Below are 6779 nucleotides of genomic sequence, written 5' to 3' on the forward strand. Positions count from 1 at the left end.
GCTATTTTATGTTTAGCTAGAAGCCATCTTGTATATCAGAAACCATTTCAGCTTTTCTCTCAAGCACATAGACCAGAGTGAACTTTCTGTCACTACGTGAGAAGAGGCCTACAGGATGGGCTATTGGTATGTGTTAATTGGGCTGGTTGGGACAGGAGACTTACTCCCTCGTACCTGTCCGCCATCTTGTTGATAAGGCTTTGTTTTTCCAAATTTAATTGAGGATTTCTGTAATTGGATGCCCTGACGTCAGACTGTTTGGCTAAGGGTATAAAGATACTAGGATTGATTGTATTAGCAGCCTTACTGGGCCTGGCTCTGCTATGACCACGTTTGGCTCATGCTGTGCTTTATTAATTAATAAAGATGTTTGTTAGCTGCCTAAACACAGAGGAGCGTGTTTTTGCTTCGACAATGGTTTTATAATATAGAGGCAATAAGATATTTTCCATCTTATGCTTTATCCCTTTTTTAATTATTTCTAAATCATTTTATTTGCATTTTTGACTGACGCTGCAGAGAACTATCCACAATGACTCCAAGATCTCTGTCTTGAGTAGTTATAGCCAAATTAGTCCCCCATCACATTGTATGTATAGTTGGGATTATTTTTTCCTACGTGCAGGGCTCGCCGAACCGCAGTGAGCCCCGCTCGCCAGCCGCACTGTCCTGCATTCTGCGCATGCACAGATTGCCTGAACCCAGCTCTTCTGGGTTACAATCTACTCGCCATGGGCGAGTAAATTGTATTATTTTACGATCCCTGCCAATGTGCATTACTTTACATTTATCAACATTAAATGTCATTTGCCATTTTGTTGCCCAATCACTTAAATTGGTGAGATCTTCTTGAAGCGCTTCACAATTTGCTTTGGTCTTAACTATCTTGAGCAGTTTGCTATCATCTGCAAGTTTTGCCACCTCACTGTTTACCCCTTTCTCTAGATGCCTACATGCCTAACTAGCTACATGCCTTACACTTTTTTCCTCTACCTTTGGGCATTAAGGGACAACGTAGCCAATGCTGCAATGGGAGATCCCAATCCAAAGGCAGATTTGAATGAAGAAGTTCAAAGAATTCTGTACAATTAATCTGAGCCATCATTGTAACCATGGATCTACACAATCTGATGACTCAGAGCCTTATGAGAATGCATTTGCACTTCAGTGAGCAGAAATGGGAAAGCCAGATCCTTCAAGATATGCTCTTGAGGACTGGCTTTTTCAAAGCTGATCTTTGTAGAGTCATAGTGATTGGCACCTTTGGTGTTGCTTCAGTCAAAGAAACAAGTATCTGCAGTAAGACTTTGCAGACTTCTTAGCCCATTCAATGGTCAGAATCAAGACTGGTCTTCAAGCACTTACAGATTCCTGCATATCAGAGCCAGAAGGTTTAGCCATTAGCACTTTCTACAATAGCTCAGCCAGGAGGCGATTCTGATGCTCATTTCTGATTCTGGGGTGAAGGTACTGCATTATAGAGCAACAAGGTGGTGAATGACCTTCCCTAAGCTGGCTGAACCACTCACCTGTGGATATGAAGCAAAAGTAGTGGCAGGCCAAAAGCACACCTTAAACTCTTGTTTTAACTGAAAACTAAGGAACATGTATGGATTATGGCTCTCCACTTAGGCTCAGGTTTTAAAAGGTATTTAGGCACTGCTGCACTTAACATTTCAATGCCTGATTTCAGAACCTGTATCTCACCTTCTAAAGCAATTTGTACTTCTGATTCTTCTTAAATGCCTAAATCTCTTTTGAAATTGAGATTTAGGCTTCTAAAATACAGTTAAGTGTTACAACTAACGTCTATAAAAAAAATGGCAAACAAAATTTAAAAACTCAGTATACCAGAAAGGTGTCAACAGACCTGGGAACAATCTATTCTGAAGAACACAATGTGGTTTCTAGTCTGTCTACCACCACAATTGGAAGCAACAGGCATTCAGTTCAAAATGTTCAAAAGATTGCACTGCAAGCTGCACAGTTAGTACATCCCCAGATCGTTACTAGAGGGACCTCTGCACAAATAAATTTATTGAAAATACAAAGGTATATCTCACAGTATAGACCATCTATAAATGTTTCTACGTTACTGATAGAAACATGAGACAGACATCCCAACAAAATTCATGGCAATTGCAAATTCATGTCCAGTCATAAAGTGCAGTATTGATAGTCTCCATATACATTTTCGAAGCTCACCTGGTCATACACTCAGAAGCCAGTAGTCTGCTTTCAGGCTGACTGAAACAGGTTTGCAGGACATTTGTGTTTGCTAACTACTCTAAGGGAAAAGTCATATATGCAGTAAGAAACATGTTCCTATCACAGCAATAACATTTTGCAATGATTAGTCATTATGATTAAGCAAGCTTCTCCATCATGGCTTCCAGAAGCACTTGAAATCCATCTGCCATGGTTGTAGTAGCAATGTCTTCTGTCTGGCTGCTTTGTGTCTGAGTAAGTCTCATGATGAACAAAGGAAACAGTAGGTAGCAAAGTCTCCAAGAGTGGGAACACTGATGTATATATTTTTCTTCTGGAAAGCACTCCTGCGTGCTCACTAACAAATACTGCAGAGTTCATAAACATCCTGATGCTGTGCATGTTGCTAGTGCTTCAAGTGCTTTATACCCATAAACCAGTGGTTCCCACCTTTTTTATGCTGGGGACCAGCAAACCCATTCATGAACCTTTGGCGGACTGGTATTTTATTTGACATTATGTGAATAATGAATATGCAAATACAATGTTACCTGACCACCTAGCCTCAACCCAGTCCCTTGCTCCCCAGTGTCTAACACCCTTTAGCGCCCCACCCGTACACCCCATGCCCTTTAACTTCTGACCCCTATAGCCCATGCCACACCCTCTGGCCCCATGACCCCACCATATCCAACACCTCTTTATCCCTTTCACCCCAACACTCCCCAGATCGAGGCTGCCCGCCTAGGGAGTGTGGCTGTTACTGCCGCACAGAAAGGGGGAGCGGCTGTTGGTGGTGCACACATTCCCTCCTTTGCGCCCCTTCCTTCCCCAAACATGCCTTGTATCTCCACTGTGGGGAGCGTGGAACCCCAACTGGGCCGCCATTACGGAGGAAAGAACGGAAAGAGGGAGGCGCCTCTTTCTCCACCTCCTCCTGCTGCCACCTCAGCACTGCAGCTGGCAACAGCAGCCATGTGGGCAGAACACAGAGCCCCAGCTAGCTGCCATCACCAACGTGGGAGGGAGGTGTCTCCTCCTGATGCCACTTCAGCCCTAGTACGGTCACTGGCAAAAGTGGCCATGCAGGCAGGGGGATCAGTTGTTGGAGGCCAAGTGTGAAGGAGGAATAAAGGTGCCTCCTGCTCTGCCTCCTCTTGCATGCCTCAGCCACCATGGCTGCCAGAGCTGAGCCACCAGGAACAGCCAGCTTAAGCTGCAGCAGCCACCATGGCCCAGCAGCAGCGCACAGCCCAGAGGTTGGGAACTGCTGCCATAAACCACTCCCGATGGTCTATGAATACCTCAACCACAATTCAGTAGCACTTTTTATTACGTACTTATTTGCACTCTGTAGAGAGCAGATTATGAGCAACGTATAGCTCCCTTGCAGTTTGGCAATCCTAGGTGAGGAACACATCAACGATATCAGGGACATTAGCTGCCTTCACAATTTGTCTACAGCATTGTACTTGCATAACCAGACAAACTATTACAGACTATGGCACTGACAATCAATTTACTAAACCTATTCCGAGTAGATAGGAAACTGGCAACATCTGAATCTTACTAAAGGGATACAGACACACCCATCTGCCCTGATACCAAGGCTCTACTAGGGATGTTAAATTTTGAGTGACTGACTAATCGAATAATCGATGAAATTTGCACCTACTACTCGATTAGCTGATAGGGCGCCTCCACCTTTCAAGTATAGCAGCAGCTGTTGCTACACTTCAAAGGTGTAAGTACTGTGGGAAGCACAGGGCCAGAGGGGCAGTCCCCCATTGGTCCCGTGCTGCCCACGGTGTTTTAAAGCAGCAGCACTGCATGGAGCCGGGAGTCAGACCGGGACTCCCCTGCTGACTGGGGCTCCATGCAGCGCTGCTGCTTTGAAACGCTGCATGCAGCTTGGGGATACTGTTTTGAAGTTCCCCTCCTCTTTCCCCGCAACTTGCTGCCTCTTTCTGATAGAGGCAGCAAGGGGGAGGAGCAACTAGTTGACTAGTCATTCTCATCCCTAAGCCCTACCTCAAGACAAAGCTTTATCTTCAACAGCTACTTTATAGCAGTCTTGTAAAGTGGAAATAAGATCTATTAGACGAAGGCCTAAATACATGGCTATCTCCCCTAATTTCAGAGACAAAACCTAGCTGTAGAACATAATTCAAGACATGAATATTTATATTGCAATAATAATTCAAAATACCTCACATCCCCCTTTGTCAGAAGCCAAAGGTTTTCAATCTATTAAAACAAGCAAGAGCAGAGAGAGAGAATCCCTGCAGATTACCAGGGAGTAAGGGGAACTGGAGTGGTGCAAGGCTATCACAGGGAAATAAAAATCATTCTTGGAAACATATAGCCAGTTTTAGTAGCCCTATCTTCTCATTCACAGGTCACCACACTGCTGCTGCTGCTGCTCTCCTCCCACATCATCAGTGTTGCTTTCATGGTTTCTGCCAGTCACAGCATCACCACGTCACCCTGCTCCTGCCCCTTCCTCACATTCACATCAAAGTACTACCAATCTCAATATTTCCTTTTAGTCCCAGACCACAAAGTTACTGATGTTGCCTCCACCCTGCCTCACTGTGTACTGTGCTAGTAGTGTTGATGGTGGCACCCTACTTCCCAAGTCATAAACAATGGACTCAACCCCAGCATCACCGCTCGCTCCCCCACAACCACCACCAAACCATTGATGCTCACCATATCCCACCTACCACTCAATCACAGTAGACCAGTAACCACTGCAGCCCACCACACCATTAGACCACAGATCCAGTACCACTCTTGCCCATTTCATCTTCCGGTCACACAACATGCCCTGCTGTCCCTTTCCCCAGAGCCCAGCTCACAGTATTGCTCCACTGTCCATCAATTCTTCTCAAAGGTCAACGTCATCAGGTTATAATGCCACTGCTGCCACTCCCCAGGCATATAAATCACAGCACTTCCATCCAATCCACAAAGGTCAAAGCTCTGATGACACTCCTATTTCTACGTCCCTCCCAAATGGCATTCCCATTAGGGATAACCTCTACTTGCCCCCTCCAAATCAGTGTGGCTAGCCAATAATCCTTAGCCTCAAAACCCCAGGGTAGAGCAACTATGCCTTCTCGCACCACTGCTGCTACTGTGGCCCACATTCCTCCCCGTCCTGCCAAAACTTGTTTCTACTGCACATCCCCACATCCTCCTTTCAGTCACAGAACCACCGACCAGTTAGCGATCTCCCCCGCAGCCCGTCGTAACACCTCCCATCCCACCCCCTCTGTCTACACTGATTCACAGGTCACAGCACTGCCCAACCCTACTCACATTACTCACTTCCCTCCACCACTCCCAGCGCAAACAGCCCGCTGCCCACCTCTCCCCCCAGATCTCAGTACGGCTGCCATCCCCAATCGCACCCCAGATCACAGCCGCTGCCCCCGCTCCCACAGCCCAGCCCACCTGACAGCATTACCACCCCGGCCAGGTCCCAGCGCTCCTAACCCCACCCGCGCACCTTCAGCCCGGCCCCGCGTCCCAGCGCCACCAACCCTACTCGTGCTCCCGCCGCCCACCCCGGGGCACAGGACCTGCCCCCTCCCTCAGACCACCGCGCCATGAGCCTCCCTCCCCCCGCCACAACAGAGCCGCTGCCCCGGCGGCCGCCCCCGCCGCCTCTCCCCTGACAGACCCGTCAACCCCTCTCGCGCTCCCGCCACCCGCGGCAGGTCGCAACTCGCAGGGTTGCTGAGGAAACGGCGGGCCTGGCCCAGCGCAGGGGGCACGTTCGTCCCGCGCCGCTGCTGAGGCCCAGGCCCGGCGGCAGGGGAGGCCGCTCTGCCCGCCCTGCGCCCCCGGCTGCCCTGCCGGGGACAATGAGATGGCGGCGATCGCCCCGCCCGGGGGAACCGCTGCTCCGGCAGGAGCCGCGCCGCCCCGCCTCCTCTCCACTCTCCTCCCCTCCCCACACGGGCAGCGCCAGCTCCCGGCCCAGCCGCCGCGGAGACCGAGCAAGCGGCCCCAACCCGCTGCCCCCGCCCCCCGCGCCTCCATCTTGGATCGGCGCCTCAGAGCCGTTCCCCCCCGCCCGGGCGCCGCTCACCTCGGGCCGGGCAGCGTCCCGAGAGCCTGCGCTGCGGCTGGCGCGCGGGGTCTCGGTGGGTGCGGGCCGGAGCCGAGCCGGGCCGGGACCGGGGCGGTGGCGTTCGCGGGGGCCGCGCTCAGCAGAGCCGCAATCCTAAACCGCCATCTGGCGGCATTTCCGACCCGCCAATGGCGCAGCCGCCGCCGCGCGCCGGAGCCCGAGCGCCCCCTGCCGGCCGCGCGCCGCCACTACGCCTCGCGAGCCAGCCGCTCGGCCCCGCCTCCTCCTGAGCGCGGCTCTCGGGGCGGGGCGCCGCGAGCTACTTTCGCGCGAAAACCGTCGACATGCGCGGAACGTCTTGCCGCTCGCGCCCCGGCCCGAACTGTGCGCGCGCACGTTGCCCAGACGGGCGTAAGGCGGCACGGTTCGCCGGCGTTTAGCGGTGGGCGGGGCGCGTGGTAGAACTCAGGGCCCCTTAGCGCCCCGCGGC

General features: G+C 51.2%; 1 protein-coding gene across 2 annotated transcripts in view; it reads right to left on the reverse strand.

Moving 5' to 3' along the window:
- The window catches only part of STAG1 (STAG1 cohesin complex component), a 301849-nt gene extending 295281 nt beyond the window's left edge, over positions 1-6568 (reverse strand). Inside the window, exon 1 of one of the 2 annotated variants that reach the window (XM_075937371.1) lies at positions 6308-6568. The gene's annotated coding sequence lies outside the window, so the exon portion shown is untranslated. Of the gene's footprint in view, positions 1-2205; positions 2815-6307 lie in introns of those variants that run through there. The other variant, XM_075937372.1, reaches the window with a different exon arrangement.
- Positions 6569-6779: the final 211 nt, after the last annotated feature.

Source organism: Pelodiscus sinensis, chromosome 10 (genome assembly GCF_049634645.1).
Source record: "Pelodiscus sinensis isolate JC-2024 chromosome 10, ASM4963464v1, whole genome shotgun sequence".
NCBI classification, from domain to species: domain Eukaryota; kingdom Metazoa; phylum Chordata; order Testudines; family Trionychidae; genus Pelodiscus; species Pelodiscus sinensis.